At 42.5% G+C, this 17,511-nt stretch overlaps 1 long non-coding RNA gene across 1 annotated transcript in view; it reads left to right on the top strand.

Annotated features, from left to right (window-relative positions):
• The window catches only part of LOC125485427, a 38,498-nt gene extending 24,569 nt beyond the window's left edge, over positions 1–13,929 (top strand). Inside the window, exons 2-3 of the long non-coding RNA XR_007264160.1 lie at positions 7,606–7,655; positions 11,941–13,929. This is a non-coding gene — a long non-coding RNA (uncharacterized LOC125485427). The remainder of the gene's footprint in view (positions 1–7,605; positions 7,656–11,940) is intronic.
• Positions 13,930–17,511: the final 3,582 nt, after the last annotated feature.

The following is a 17,511-nucleotide window of genomic DNA, read 5'->3' as shown; positions in this document are numbered from 1 at the left end:
CTAAGATGCATAGGGATCTGGATGACTTAATGCAACCATCCTCAATCTTTTGCTTCTTACATGCCACCAACCATTTTGTCAAAAAAATCCGTAGTCCCACTAAGATAAAAACAGAGCTCCACATTTTACAAGAAATGTAATTTTACACTTATATGCATTTTAGTATTATGTTAACCATTAACGGAAACTTTTCAGGACATTAAAAATTGCATTAATTTTACTGAGAATAGATTTTGTCGCTGCAATGTTTTAAAAAAAAGCAAAATGTGATAATAATTTTAGCATTAGTGAGAAGCCATTTCATTGGTAAGCAACTTAATTCTTGGAATCCTGTGAGTGGTTGGGAAGCACTACCCTTGTGCGTGAATCACAGGTACAGCAAGTAATTAGGGTAACTAATGAAATGTTATCACTTATTGAATGAAATGAATAAAAAAGTAGGAGGATTCTGTTTCACTTGAACAGAGCAGTATAAAGCCACAGCTGGAGTACTGTGTACAGTATGGTTAGCTTATTTAATGAAGGATATAAATGTATTGAAAGCTGTTCCAACAATGTTTAACAAGCTAATACCTGGAATGGGTGGGTTGTCTTATGAGGAAAGGTTAGACAGGTTCAGCTTGTATCTGCTGGAGTTTAGAGCAGTAAAAGGTGACTTAATATACAGAATAAGATCCTGAGGGGCCTTGACATGCTGGATGTGGGGAGGATGTTTCCTCTTATAGGAGAATCAAGAAATGAAGGTGCCTTTTAAAAATAAGGGATCACCTGTTTAAAGCGATATTAGGCAACTTTTTGGCTCTTCAGAGTGTTTGGAATTCTTCATGAAAAGCTGACGGAAGCAGAGACCTTGAATGTTTTAATGCTGAAGTGGATAGATTCTTGTTAAGCAAGCAAATGAAAGATTGTCATGGGTAGGCAGAATGTAGATTTGTGGTTACAATCAGATTTAATCTGATTAAATAGCAGAACATGCTCAAGGGACTGAATGGCCTTCCCTTGTTCCTTGTTCAGATGTTTGAATGAAAGTGGTGTTGTAGCTGAAAATTGCTCTGAATGTAAGAATGGCAGAGCAGGATCAAGGGATTATATAGTTCATTCCAGTTCCTGTTACTTGTGTTCTTATATGTTCAGAGGGACATGAGTGCCCATGTGCATGAATAACTGAAAATTAACAAGCAGGTATAGCTGTCAATTAGAAAAAACAAGTAGTATGTTAAATTATTTAAATAAGAACACAGAAAATAGGTGCAGAAATAGGTCATTCAGCCCTTCAAGCCTGCATCACCATTCAATATGATCATGGCTGATCATGCAATTTCAGTATCACATTCCCACTTTCTCTGCACATCCCTTGGGCATTACAAACCATTTGGAGTACAAAAGCAAAAATGTCATTTCGCAACATTATGGGACCTTGGTGAGATCAGTAGTTTTGGTATCCCTGCCTAAGGAAAGATATATGTTCCATAAAGCAAGTATAATAAAGGCCAACAGGACTGATTTATGGAATGACAAAGTTCTTCTATGAGGGTAGATTGAGTTACTAGACCCATGTTTTCAAGAATTTAGAAGGATAAGATCTCTTTGAAGGCTATGAAATCTTTGAGAGGCTTATTAGAGTTGATGCTGTGAAGATGTCCTCCCATAATGGAGATTCTGGAGTAAAAGGTCATAGTATAAGTGATTAGTTATTAGAATTTTTTAGGACCAGATTAAGGAGAAATGTCTTCATTCAAGGATTATGAATCCTTGGAAGTATCTACCACATAAATGTTCAGAATATTCAACATTACAATCAATAGATTTTCAGAGTCAAAAGATTTAGATATGGGGAAAATGAAGGTAAAAGGATTTGAGATAGAAGATCAATCTTGATTGTATTGAATGGCAGAATAGGGTCCATGGGTTGAGTGACATTTTCCTGCTCCATTTTCTTCCATAATTATTCGCAAATAATAGCTTGATGTGCTTAAAATTACTTGCGTAATTCAATACATTATACATTGGATGAAGAATTTTCTGAAGAAGGGTCTAGGCCCGAAACATCAGCCTTCCTGCTCCTCTGATGCTGCTTGGCCTGCTGTGTTCATCCGGCTCTACACTTTGTTATCTCAGATTCTCCAGCATCTGCAGTTCCTACTATCTCTGAAGAATTTTAAATTCTGTTTTTAAAATTGCATCTGATTCTTTAAATTAGCTGGTTGCATTCCACCCTTTATTTTCACAGGTGGACATTAATAAATCAAAGGACCTGCTAGCAGTTCATTACTAGCAGTTCATACGTGTGCAAGCAAGTCCCCATGTTAGATATATTTCTTCAGATCTGTTTTCCTTTTTGCAGCTACCAGTAATATTTAGTACCATAAAGACAATTGAGCGTCCCAGTCAAAGAAAGTATAGCATTTTATAACAATAGGACGCTTCAGATGGAGCTTGTCTGCTCCTTTTCTCTTTTTATTCTCCTTTGTGTTATTTTTCTTCTTTCTTCTCAGCGACGTCCTGTACACCTGGTCTCAGTGCAGACTCTGACTCTCGGCCTCACTGTGGACCCAGTGAGGCATCCTCTCAGCTTGGCACGGCAGTCTCCTGGCCGGGTGGTTGTCTCCCACCTCATCGTAGTGATCTGGTGTGGTGGTCTCCCGGCCTGTCATGTTGGTGCCCTGGCTCAGTGTGGCAATCTCCTGGCATGACGTGATGGTCTCTTGGCAGCCTGGAAGTGTCTTGGTGGCATGAGACAGTCTTTCGGGGCATGGCTCACTGTGGACTTCCAGCCTTGAGTTGATTCCAGAACAACCTCCTCATCTTAAGAGCCTTGAGGTGAAGCCCAGTACGGTCTTGAGTCAGGGCCTGGCGTGGACTGGAGGCTTGGTGCCAATATCAGCTGGGTTAGAAGGACCGTTTCTCTGAGCTTTTTATTCCTCTAATTTCTAATTTATTCCTATGATCTGTAATGTTGGACATTGTATTTCTTTACTTTTCTATTTTTTTCCTAAGAACATGCACGAAAGAATCTGTATCTTGGTACCTTGTACCTAAAATGGTGCCATATTTGGCAACTTGTAAACTTTTCACCGTACTCAGTTGAGTACATAATTCAATTCAATTTTAGAATATCTGAAAATGAATGATGAGCCAATGGAAGAGATATTCAAAAGGGTGACCAAAGATTTGGTCATTGAACTGGGTTTTAAGGAATGATTAAAGGAGAACTTGAGGTGAAGGTATTAAGGAAAAGGGAGAAAATCTCTGAGCAAGATGTCTAGTCAGCTAAATGCACAACTGTCAGTGGTGAAGCGAATATACAAAGATTACTAAGGTGAAAGAAACAGAAAATTTGTCTTGAATTGAAAGACTGATCCAAATCCATTGACATTTTTTTTGTTTGCCACCATTCAGCCTATTCTCAATCCATTAGAAGATTCTATCTTGCAGAGAAGTACTTTGCGATGAACCATATTGAAAGCTCTGAAAATCCAGCTAAACAATTTTTAATTTTCTCCTCCGAAATTGTAAAAGTTCATCAGTTTCGCATTCAATTTCTACTTTCACCCTCACTTTCACATGGCCTATCTCTGACTCCTCCCTTCCCTTCCTCAACATCTCTGTTTCCATTTCTGGAGATTGGCCGCTAATATCCACTATAAACCCACTGGCTGCCAGAGGTACCAGGACTATACATCCTCACACTCTGCTTTCTGTAAAGAATCCATCCCATTCTCTCAGTTCCTCTGTCTCTGTCACATATGTTCAGATGAGGCCAACTTTGACAAGGGAGTCTCTAAAACGTCCAACTTCTTCCTCAGCCGAGGATTTCCCAGCACTGTTGTCAACAGGGCCCTTGAAATGGGTCAGACCCATCTCCTGCACTTCTGCTCTCACCCCCTCTCTTCCCTCCTCCTACAGCAATCTGGTTCCTCTTGTCCTTACCTACCATTCCACCTGCATCCACACCCAGAAGATCATCAGACATCATTTCCACCACCTCCAATGAGATGCTAGACACAGACACATATTCCCCACCCCTCCCTTGTCCGCCTTCCACAGAGACCATTCCCTCTGGAACACCGTAGTCCACACTTCCTTCACTCCGAACACCGCAACCAGCGAAGATGCAACACCTGCCCATTTACCTCCTCCCTCCCCAGAATCCAAGGACCCAAACATACCTTGCAGGTGAAGCAACACAAATGAACCATAGACTGGGTGATTGGTTCGCATAACATCTATGTTCTGCTCGTAAAAAACACCCTGAGCTTCCAGTTGCCTGCCACTTCAACACACCTCCCTGTTCCCTGGCCAACATCTCTGTCTCTGACTTGCTAGATTGTTCCAGCTAAGCTCAACGCAGGCTAGAAGAATAACACCTCACTTTCGGCTTGGGGACCCTGCAGCCCTCCGGACTCAATATTGAGTTCAATAATTTTAGGGCCTAAACTCTCCCATGTCCTAGACCCATACCCAACACACCAGGCCTTGTTGTCACATAGCCTGCCATTACACACTGCTTATTGTTAGTCATAAACAGTCTCCATTAACAGCTATTCACCCTCCTAACCAGATCATTATCAACTCCTTTGTCTGTCCAAATTTCTTTCTCTCTCTCTGGGCTCTATCCTATTGTTTACTCCCCACCCCACCCTCCTCTCTCTTTTCTCCATATAAACCGACATTTCCCAGCTACTATCAATTTTGAGGAAGGGTCACCGGACCCGAAATGTTAACTCTTGATTTTTTTTTTCACAGATGCTGCCAGACCTGCTGAGCTTTTCCAGCAACTTCTGTTTTTGTTCCTGATTTACAGCATCCACAGTTCTTTTGGTTTTTAAACAGTTTTCAGTGTCCACTAATAAGAAATGAAATTGCTGGAGAAACTCATCTGTGGACTCAAGTGCTGAAGAAGAATCGTATTGGACTTGAAATGTTAACTCTATTTCTGTTTGAACAGATGCTGCCAGACTGTGAGTTCCACCATTTCTCAGCTGCTTTCAGTTCTGGATGAAGAGTCACTGGACTTAAGACCATAAGACATAGGAGCAGAAATTAGGTCATTTGGCCCATCGAGTCTGCTCCGCCATTCAATCATGGCTGATAAGTTCCTCAATCCCATTCTCCTGCTTTCTCCCCGTAACCCTTGATCCCCTTAATAATCAAGAACCTGTCTATCTCAGTCTTAAATGTACTCAATGACCTGGCCTCCACAGCCTTCTGTGGCAGTGAATTCCATCGATTCACCACTCTCTGGCTGAAGAAGTTTCTCCTTATCTCCGTTCTAAAACGTCTTCCCTTTACTTTAAGGCTGTGGCCTCATGTCCTAGACACTCCTACCAATGGAAACATCTTCCCAACATCCACTCTGTCCAGGCTATTCAGTATTCTGTAAGTTTCAATTAGATTCCCCCCTCATCCTTCTAAACTCCAATGAGTATAGTCCCAGAGTCCTCAAACGTTCCTCATATGTTAAGCTTTCCATTCCTGGGACTATTCTCGTGAACCTCCTCTGAACCCGATCCAGGGCCAGTACATCCTTCCTGAGATATGGGGCCCAAAACTGCACACAATACTCCAAATGTGGCCTGACCAGAGCCTTATGAAGCCCCAGTAGTACATCCCTGCTTTTATATTCAAGTCGTCTCAAAATAAATGCCAACGTTGCATTTGCCTTCCTAACTACTGACTCAACCTGCAAGTTTACCTTGAGAGAATCCTGGACAAGAACTCCCAAGTCTCTTTGCACTTCAGACTTCTGAATTTTCTCTCCATTTAGAAAATAGTCCATGCTTTTATTCTTCTTACCAAAGTGCATGACCTCACACTTTCCCACGTTGTACGCCATCTGCCACTTCTTTGCCCACTCTCCTAACCCGTCCAAATCCTGCAGCCTCCCCACCTCCTCAATACTACCTGTCCCTCTATCTATCTTTGTATTGTCTGCAAACTTAGCCAGAATGCCCACAGTTCCTTCATCCAGACCATTAATATATAAAGTGAAAAGTTGTGGTCCCAACACTGACCCTTGTGGAACACCACTTGTCACCAGCTGCCATCCTGAGAAAGACCCTTTTATCCCCACTCTCTGCTTTCTGCCAGACAGCCAATCTTCTATCCATGCTAGCACCTTGCCTCTAACACCATGGGCCCTTATCTTACTCAGCAGCCTCCTGTGTGGCACCTTGTCAAAGGCCTTCTTGAAGTCCAGGTAGATAACATCCATTGGCTCTCCTTGGTCGACGCTGCTTGTTACTTCCTCAAAGAATTCTAGCAGATTTGTCAGGCATGACCTCCCCTTGATGAAACCATGCTGACTTTGCCCTACATTACCATACACTTCCAAATATTCAGAAATCGCATCCTTTACAATGGACAGTAAAATCTTACCCATGACTGAGGTTAGGCTAATCGGCCTGTAATTTTCCATCTTTTGCCTTACTCCCGTTTTAAACAGGGGTGTCACGTTAGCGATTTTCCAGTCCTCTGGGACCCTCCCTGACTCTAGTGATGTCTGAAAGATCACCATTAACACTTCCACTATCTCTTCAGCTATCTCCTTTAGAACTCTGGGGTGTAGTCCATCTGGTCCAGGTTATTTATCCACCTTCAGGCCAATCAGATTTACTAGCACTTTTCCCTTGGTGATGGCCACCATAGTCAGCTCTGCACCCTGACTCTCTTGAATTTTTGGGAGATTACTCATGTTTTCCATCATGAAGACTGACACGAAGTAATTATTCAGTTCCTAAGCCATTTTCTTCTTCCCCCAACCTATCTCTCCACTGTCATTTTCCAGTGGTCCAATGTCCACTTTTGCCTCTCTTTTGCCCTTTATATATCTAAAGAAACTGTTACAGTCTTCATTTATATTACTGGCTAGCTTACCCTCATATTTAATCTTCTCCCTCCTTATTTCTTTTTTTGTTGCCTTCTGTTGGTCTTTGTAAGCTTCCCAGTCCTCTGGTTTCCCACTGCCCTTCGCCACATTATATGCCTTCTCTTTTGCTTTTGTGCTATCCCTGACTTCCTTAGTCAGCCATGGTTGCCTCGTCCTCCCTGTACCATGCTTCTTTTTTCTAGGGATGAATTTTTACTGTGTCTCCTGAATTACTCCCAGAAACTCCTGCCATTGCTGTTCCACTGTCTTTCCTGCTAGGCTCCTCTTCCAGTCAATTCTGCCCAGCTCCTCCCTCATATCTCTGTAGTCACCTTTATTCAGCTGTAATACCATTACCTCTGATTCTGTCTTCTCCCTCTCAAATTGCAGAGTAAATTCTATCATCTTATGATCACTGCCTCCTAAGGGGTCCTTTACCTTAGGCTCCCTTATCAAGACTTGATAGGTTAACATGGCTGACGTTTCGGGCCTAGACCCTTCATCAGAAAAGCGGTTTAGGCCCGAAACGTCAGCCTCTCTGCTCCTATGATGCTGCTTGGCCTGCTGTGTTCATCCAGCCCTGCACCTTGTTGTCTCGGATTCACCAGCATCTGCAGTTCCTACTATCTTTGATAGGTTAACATCTGTTCTTCTGTCCACAGATCCTGCCAAACCTGCTGAGTTTCTCCAGTACTTTTTGTTTTTATTTACTCCAGAAGATTCTGTTTTTATTTCAGATCTCCAGCATCTGCACTATTTTGCCATCATTTTGATGTCCACTAATCTGGTGAGTTCTTCAAATGAATCAAAGCAAATTTGTAAGAATTGACTTTCTTTATGGAAAACATGCTGGGAGTTCTCAGTAAGGCCCTGTCTACCGAAATAGCCATACAGGATGTCTCTAATGATACCTTCAAGCATTTAACCTATCAGCTAATGAGCCTGCAATTATCCAGTTCTGCTTGTTGGCATCCTTTCAGTTTAAATAGCTGCAATAAATCACTGGAATATTTTATGTGAGAACTGCTCAGTAGGTTGATTCACTTGTATAACAATGGGGAATAGATAATACGCTGATGTTGAGGCTCATGATTAGATTGTCATAGCTAGCAGTGAAAAACAAAGATTTTGCTTGGATCACATGAGATTGGTGAAAAAGTAACAGATCTTTAACGGGCTCAGTCTTCGAAATAGTACCATAATCATCTGTCAAAGTCTACTACTTCACTTGCTTCCTGCAGCATCAGCTGTGTCACCATCAGACTTCCTGGTATCCTTCAGAACATCTACAACTAGCTCTTCAGAAATCGGGAGGGGGAAAGGAGCTGGGAAATAAATAGAGGAGGGGTGGGGCTGGGGAAAGGTAAGTGGGATGGTGATAGGTGAATCCAGGTAGGAAGTGGTGGGGTTTTGTCAGTGTGATGGGTAGGGTGGATAGGTGGGAGAGAAGATGGACAGGTTGTGGTATCATTGTGACACTGGAGGATGCCCAGGATGGACATGTCACCCAGGGAGTGGGAGGGAGAGTTAAAATGCTTGGCGACCGAAAGGTGTTGTTTGTCATGAGCAGAGCACAGATGCTCCATGAAACGGTCCCCGAGTCTGCATTTGGCCTTCCCGATGTAGAGGAGGCCACATTGGGAGTAACAGATACAGTAGACCAAGTTGGAGGAGGTATAGGTGAACCCCTGTCAGATACGAAAGGTTGGCTTTGGGCCTTGGATGGAGGTGAGGGGGGAGGTGTAAGGAGCAGGTGTAGCAGTCCCTGTTGTTGCTGGGAAAGATGCCTGGTGTGGTGGGCTTCATGGGGAGTGTGGAGCAGACGAGGGAGTTGCGGAGTGAGTGGTCTCTATGACAGCCAGATTGGTGTAGGGAAGGAAATATATCTTTGGTCGTGGGCTCAGGTTGTAGGTGGTGGAAGTGGCGAAGGATGATATGCTGGGCGTGGAGGTTGGTGTGGTGGTATGTGAGGACCAGGGGGATTCTGTCTTTATTTTTGTTGGGGGAGGTGGTTTGAGGGCAGAAGTGTGGGAAAAGCAAGAGATGCAGTTGAGGGCATTTGAAATCTCCAGAGGTAGGATTTTGCAGTCCTTGAAATAGGAGGACATCTGGGATGTCTGTAAGTGGAATGCTCCATCTTGGGAGCAGATGCAGCAGAGGCGGAGGAATTGGGAGTAAGAGATCGCATTCTTGCAGGAGGGTGGGTGAAAGGAGGTGTAATCAGATAGCTATGGCAGTTTGTCGGCTTGAAAGAGATGTCGATGTTGAGGCAGTTACCAGAGATGGAGACGGAGAGGCCCAGGAAGGGGAGGGAGGTATTGGAGGTGGTCCTGGTGAATTTGAGGTCAGGGTGAATGGTGTTAGTAAAGTTGATGAACTGTTCAAGCTCCTTGTGGGAGCATGAGGCAGCGCTGATACAGTCACCAATGTAGTGGAGGAAGAGGTGGGGGATGGTGCCAGTGTAACAGCAGAAAAGGGACTATTCCATGTATCCTATGAAGAGGCAGGCATAGCCTGGACCCATGCATGAGCCCATGGGCAACCCCTTAGTTTGTAGGAAGTGGGAGGAGTTAAAGGAGAAGTTGTTCAGGGTAAGGACAAGTTCTGTTAAGCAGATGATAGTGTTGGTGGAGGGGTCTGGTTGAGCCTTTGGGAGAGGAAGAAGCAAAAGGCTTTTAGGCCATCTGCGTATCAACCTCTGCCACCTACAATCCGCTCCTATGACCAAAGAGATTTCTCTCCCCACTCCTATCTGCCTTTCATAGGGACCGCTCACTCCATGACTCCCTCGTTCGCTCCACACTCCCCACTAACCACACCACACGCAGCACCTTTCCCTGCAACCACAGGAAGTGTGACACCTGCCCCTACACCTCCCCCCTCACCTCCATCCAAGGCTCAAAGAAAACCTTTCATATCTGACAGGGGTTCACCTGTACATCCTCCAACTTGGTCTACTGTATCCGTTGCTCCTGATGTGACCTCCTCTATATCAGTGAGACCAAGCGCAGACTCGGGACTGTTTCGTGGAGCATCTGCACTCTGTATGCGACAAACGAAAACACCGTCCGGTCACCAAGCATTTTAACACCCCCCTCCCACTCCCTGGGTGACATGTCCATCCTGGGCCTTCACCTTGTATTCCGCCTTGGGAGCCTACAGCCTGATGGTCTTAACATAGAATTCACCAGTTTTAAAATCTCCCCAACCCTAGCCTCCTCCCACATCCAAACATCCCTCTCAGCCTCGCCTCCTTGACCTGACACAACCTGTCCATCTTCTTCCCCATCTATCTGCCCTACCCTTCCCACTGACCAATCCCCAATACCCCCTACCTGCATCCAACCTATCACCACGCCACCTACCTTTCCCCAGACCCACCCATCCTCCCTCCCGCCTCCTTGACCCAACACGACCTGTCCATCTTCTCTCCCACCTATCCGTTCTATCCATCCGACTGACCGATCCCCACCACTCTCTACCTGCATTCATCTATTACCATCCCAACTACCTCTCCCCAGCCCAGCCCCACCCCTCCTCTCTCTATTTATTTCTGAACTCCCTTTCCCCTCCCCATTTCTGAAGAAAGGTCCCGACTCAAAACGTCAACTTTCCTGCTCTCCTGATGCTGCCTGGCCTGCTGTGTTCCTTCAACTTCATACTGTGTTGTCTCTGACTCCAGCATCTGTAGTTCTTGCTTCTACAACTAGTTCTTTTCCTTTTTGCAATGTTGTGAAATAATCACAATTAGCAAGATGGTGCAGGCTACTTTCTGCCATGCACCTATGCATTTCTGACACTGGAGTTTTCCTTTAACCATCCTAATATGTTGTTCAGTTTTTAGTTTTTTCTTTACATGTACCCTATTGCTGCACTTTTCTTTAACACTGTTAGACCTCTCAATACGGAATATGAGACTAGTGTGTTTCCCAAGTTCCTTAATCATCTTTGTTAAATATGTGGGGTAAGATAAAGATTATCTAGAAAGAGGGCATTAATTAGATGATTGCTTGACTATATATTAGACGGTAAAGGTAGTCGAGGTCTCGGTAATAGTGATCTTAAATAGCACTATAAAGATCTTTCAGATAATACTCAATAAATCATTAAGACTGCTATTCACTATCTCAATGAATTTGGGCATTAAACACACCTCCATCCTCATTTTCAAAGAAAACTATATGGAGTTTTGAAGGTTTTTTTTGTAAACTTTTACCAGAGAGTCTGTCATTTGCACAAGATTGTTACCCAATGGATATGGTGTATCGCCTGAACTACCAAGGATCAATACTCTTTGAATTGATGGTTGAGAACTTTTAAAAAAAATTGTAGAGAAACAATTATTGACATCAGTAGGGGCTGTAGATTTCAGAACTATATATTTGCAATTTTTCAATCTGTGGATAAATCGAAAACTGAGTAAGCTGACTTAGGTCTCCTTCTTTATCACCTGACTGTCAGAAATTTAATAATTCTTGCCCCTTCCCTTGCTGTTGAAAAGGACTAAACACTGGATTAATCAAATATAAAAGTCCAGCGATGACTCCTCACATATCCCAAATTCTTGTGTCTATAATCACAGCTGACTTTCCCAATTAAGGAACTTAAGATATTCATAAAATATACAGGGTGAAAATGTTCACATCTGAGGCATGTGATGACAGATGGGACAATAGTCCCAATTACTACAGTCGAGCTCAGATTCAATGATGTCACGGATCAGTTTATACAATTATTTTTCTCAGTATTGAACTTATAATACCTTGTTATAAAATTATGTATTTGGCCAATATTTGTGAACTTACGTTTAGATCGTAAAGGATGTCATATATCCCACATTACTGTAGTTGTGATTGTCATAAATGTTGTAATAGCTAAAAGTCAAGATTTTTGTCACAGGCTAGAAATGGGAAGAATCCTACTGAAGTTGATCCATGGGCTATCAATAGAAACAAATCTTGAAGTCTTTATTTAGCCTACAGAATTTCAAAGATGCATTTTAATTCTGCTAGTAACGTTTAAGTTTCAGCAGGGTTCCAGTGTGCTAAACCTTCTATATTTCTCTGCCCTAGGGTTTGCCTAATCATGCAAAGTGCCTTGGCCACAATGAGAATTGAACTCCATGATGTTGACGTTTACTTGATCTACACGCCAACTCTCTAGTCAACTGAGCTAACTGGCACCTCTCCAGTGTGCTAGGAAACACAGTAGTCATTATTTAGTGACAAGAAAGAACTTACTGTTGGACACGTATTTTGACTGTTGGGGTACATTAATATAGGTGGTCCAAGATAGTCTCTGTGCTAATGGATGCAAATCCTCACTGCAACATTTAATCGCATTTCAATAACATAGTCTTATGGCACATAATCAAAAACAATGGTCTGGGAAGTGCCTGCCATTTCTTGAGCCAATACCAACCCAAACTGTTTGGGGATTGCCATAATCTGTTCATCAATATTATGTATAGTCTTAAAACAAATATACATAAACAAATTGAACACTCTAACAGTACTACAAAATGAATATACACCAGGGAATCTATTGATGATGTTGTCAAGCTGCATATATTTCATTGTTTCACTGAGGAGCTTTTAATTAGCCATTTATTTCTGATTTAATTTATGAAAAAAATATAGATAGGAAATGTCTAGAGTGGCAGTATACATTCACAGCTTTCTTGTTTCCTTCTCCGTCATGGGTAAAATAATTATCAGTCTGAAAGCAGAACAGCCTGACTACCTGTCTGCCAATCTGAAAATTAATGGATGAGAGCACCCTGACTGTCACATGAGATTATCTGCCACTGTTTGGTGAGGTCTTACAATCCTCAACCGGACCACTAGATGGAGCTCCAATCTATGTCAATATATTTCATAGAATCAAAGAATCCCTGTAGTGTGGAAGCAGGCCATTTGGTCCATCGAGGCTGCATCGATCCTCTGAAGAGCATCCTACCCAGACCCAACTCCACCACCCAATCCCCATAACCCTGTATTTCCCATGGCCAATTCACCTAACCTGCACATCTTTGGACTGTGGAAGGAAACTGGAGCACCTGGAGGAAACCCACGCAGGAGAGAAATGTGCAAACTGCACACAGACAGTTGCCCAAGGCTGGAATCAAACTCAGGTCTCTGGCACTGTGAGGCAGCTGTGTTAACCACAGAGCCACCATGCCACCCACTGAATCCAATCATGAAATAACAACAGTCTGAAGTCAAAGAGTCCCCCACTCTCCCCTGCCCACCAAGTTAATGCCAATGGAATTGTATTAGTTACTCCTGTGGCTGCTATCAGTGAGAAATGGGACTTGTAAAATAAAAGTTTCTGATTATTCACAATACAAATTTTCAGGAAATGAAACAAATAATAAACATTAGCCAGCCGAGAATAAATATCTTTCAATGATTGCTCCTATTATTACAGATTTCTTCCTTTGGTTGCCTCCTGCATTTATTCTCTCATATTTTTCTGAACTTACCCAGAGAAACTTATGTCAGACTTTCCTTCAGGGTTGTTTATTCGACCTTCCTGAAAAGCCCAGTGAGGCACTTCATGATTTCTGTGAATCTAGTCTTCACATAGTTTAAGACAGTATTTTTGCCGTATGTTGTCAATACTAATCTGCAGTAATTAATCAAACAGCCAGTTAAAAGAACCTCTCAGTGCTTACTCTGTCAGACCCCTTCAGAACATTGTATATTTGAGTGAGATCACTCTTCTGAACACCTGTGATTATGGGCCTAATTTATTCTGTCTCACATTGTAGGATGATCCTCACATTCTAGGGCACAACCCAGTGAACACTTGGTGAGAATTTCCTGAACTGTATGATGCTGTTCAACACTCGTTAACTAAATCATTAGGGAGCCAACTATTGTTATTTACTTGTCACTGATACTTCACAGCTGTTAGTTCACAGTTAACTAATGACCACATTGTGGGAACATCAGCGTTATAACACCTTGCATTCGTATATTACCTTTATATATCTCTCTGAAACATAATGTGTTTCACATATGATGAAGTATTGAAAATTAAAGTGACTGTTCTACAGGCAAGTGCAACAGCCATCCTGTATATCATAGGAGCCTCCCATAGCAATGAGATCACACATCACTTGATGGTGTAAGTTAAGGATGAATGTTGACTGAGGAAACTATTCTTTTTTTAAGCAGTGAAAGATATTTTGGCAATCACTTGAACAAGCAGATTCAGTTTTTATCATCAAATATTAATGTTGGTTATAGAAGGAAGTCAGGATAAAGTTGTTGCAGCAACAATCAAGAAGAGCACAGTGAAAATTCAAAGGTATTTGGATAAGTACATGAAAAAGAAATGTTTGGAAGGATATGGGCCAGGCACAGGCAGGTGGGGCTAGTTTAGTTTGGGATTATGGCCAGCATGGACTGGTTGGGCTAAAAGGCCTGTTTCTGTGCTGTATGACTCTATGAGCGGGTAAAATGCTAAATCATAGAAGCAGACGGGCAGGAGGTTCTGTCCACCGCTGGATCTTCCAGGCTGCAGTCTCTTGTACATTTACAAGCCACCTATCAGCACTTAACTCTGTGCAACCCAGAACCTTCACTGCTCATCACTCCAATTCACCCCCCAGAGATCTTGAACCAGACAAAAAAAGGATGCCTCCCTAAAGCTTCTGAAGGCTGGCCAGGAAAGAAGGATAGTCTTTTTTCCCAAAAAAATTTAAATTGGGCCTAAGGGGCAACTTTTTCATGCAGAAGGTGGTGTGTGTGGAATGAGCTGCCAGAGGAAGTGGTGGAGGCTGGTACAATTGTAACATTTAAAAGGCATCTGGGTGGGTATATGATTAGAAAGGGTTTAGAGGGATATAGGCCAAATGCTGGAGAATGGGACTAGATTTAGTTCGGATATCTGGTTGGCATGGATGAGTTGGACTGAAGTTGTTTCCTTGCCGTATATCTCTATGACTCTAAGAGGCCATCTCACCTAAGAAAGGCAGTCTGCATACAGATGGTTGTGGAGATCAGTGCCAATGGCAGCACAAGAGAATTTGGCTCCAGTGCTGCAAAGTGATATGTTGCTGTCTGTAGGGATGAGCCACTGTCCACACAAAACCTCATGCTTGTATCAGTGTGAGTTAGCAGTGTCAAGTTGCCACTGTAGAGGACATTCACACATAAGATTAGATTTCAGACATTTCCATCGGATATCCTGTGTGAAATCAGTGTCAGTCACTTCATTGCAGCTGTAATGTAGCAAAATGGTACTGTGTCTCACACATCGGGCAGGCTTTTGACTTTAGGCATAAATAAAATGGAACAAGCAGCAACACCTGCACTGTCAGGTCACTGACCTTTCATCATAGCTGGTAAAATGTACGCGACTGATAGCTTTTTGCCAAAGGCTTGCATGGAATAAATACACAACCAGAAAAAAGAAAGACCTTTTCATATTGAATCCCCTTTTGAACTCAGCTCTGCTTGCCTGCCCTAGTCAGGTCTGCTATGTCACTGTCCCACTTGGCAAGTTAGTTGGCCTAGTCAGGCTTTACACTTAACACTGAAAGCTTTCAACAGTAAGAAACCATTGTAGACCACTGACATGTTTCCAGGGCTGATCAAAACGGAGAGAATTCATTCCCATCACTCTAAGCGTTTGTGCAGAGAAACAGCTTTTTTTGAACTAACCAAATTAGTGAAGACATTTGTAGTCACCAGAGTTTAGGCAAAAATGTATATGCTGCTAGTCCCATGCCTAATATATATAGTTGGGTTTGTGAATGGACAACATTCCCATTTTTACCTCACACGATTACGTAATTCCAGTGAATGTAATTCCAGTGAACTATGAATGTATTAATTATTCAGTCATGAGATGTGGGTGTCACTGGTTGGGCCAACATTTATTGTCCATCACTAGTTGCCCTTGAGAAAGTCATAGTGAGCTGCCTTCATGAACCACTGCAGTCCATTCGGTGAAGGTACGCCCATAAGGCTGTTAGGGAGGAGTTCCAAGATTTTGACCCAGCAACACTGAATGTATGGTGATATATTTCCAAGTCAGGATGATAAGTGACTTGGAAGAGAACTTGCAGGTGATGGTATACCATGTAACTGCTGCTTTTGTCCATCTGGATGGAACTGGCCATGGATCTGGAAGGAGGTATTGAAGGAATCTTGATTAGTTTCTGTATTACAAGTTACAGATGAGTGTTGTTGGAGCTGTACTCATCCAGTCATGTGGGAAGCATTTCATTATACTTCTGACTTCTGCCTTGTAGGTGCTGTACAGGTTTTGGGGAGTCAGGGGATGAGTTACTCGCTGCAGAATTGCTTGTCTCTGACCATTGTCAGGTCAATGTCAGCATTGTGACTGTGCTAGAACAGGTTGACCAAGGGTGCTGCAAGTTCTGGAGCACAAGTCACATGACTATTGCCAGATTTGTCATGGCTCAGAGCCTTTGCAGTATTCAGCATCTCTGGCTTTTCTTGATATCATGTGGAGTGAATCAAACTAGCTGAAGGCATGTTTCTGCGATGCTGGTAATCTCTGGAGAAGGCTATGAGTTATCCATTTGGCACTTTTTGCTGAAGTCTGTTGCAAGTGCTTCAGCCTTTTTTGTACATTCGTGTGCTGGGCTCTCCCATTATTGAAGATGGGGATATTTATGGGGTCTCTTCGTCCAGTGAGCTGTTACTTGTCCACCATCAGAATGGCTTCCACCAATTGCAGAGAGGAAACAAGACATGCTCGAAAGATTCTGGGAACTCAATAGCAAATGTTTAACCAATTCTCTGGAAACAGAAGTTTTCCTCACACTCAATTAAGTTCGCTGCCTGCCCAGAGAGCTCTGGCCAGGCCCAGAAAATTCTGCCCTATGTGTCCATCACTGGGAATGATTGATATTGATACAGTTTGCTCGAGTTATTTTAATATTACCTTTTTCACATTATTGTTCATGAATCCAGCAAAAACAAAATCTTTTCGGAATGTTAAGCTTTTTTTTGCCAAGTTGAATGCTTGTCATATTGTTTTGATTCATTACCTCATTGTTTGCTCTGTTGGCCAAATTCAAAACATAGCTCATATCTTGGGATTTTAAATGGTAGCAACCTTCATTGGTTTACCAATACACTAGTCCTTAGCTTTGGTATTTTGGCCCTCAAAATTTAACAACTCAAGTCAAGCGAAGAATTTACCCTTATTTCATAACATCTTTGTCAGGTAGTGTCAGCAACATTAGCTACGTATAATTTACTATACATTTTGAGTGTAAACTATACATTAGTTCTTCCTAAATTATGAATGAACATACAAACAAGGCAAGACACTCTGGTCCATCCAGCCTTTTCTATACTATTTTGGATACTGTTTGTATCCTCATGTTTACTCTTCACCCCAGCCCACCCGAAACCATGCTATCTCTTGGGAGATGCAACAATTGGTGAGAATGCAGTTACAAACTTATTGTCGCTTCCTTCACTACTAGAAATCAGTTGCAGACTCCTACATACGAAAATATGTTCATTTTTGAGCTACAAGGGATCAGCTCTCTCCTTACCACCTGAAATGCTGGTCTCTAACTTCATTAATGATCTTGAAGCCCTCACCAACCAATGCCAATACAAATATACAAGAAAGAAGAGAATAGAATGATA

The sequence above is a fragment of the Rhincodon typus genome, chromosome 19 (assembly GCF_021869965.1).
Source record: "Rhincodon typus isolate 14 chromosome 19, sRhiTyp1.1, whole genome shotgun sequence".
NCBI lineage: Eukaryota > Metazoa > Chordata > Chondrichthyes > Orectolobiformes > Rhincodontidae > Rhincodon > Rhincodon typus.
Note: the sequence above shows the minus strand (reverse complement) of the source record. Positions and strands in the feature narration are given on the sequence as shown.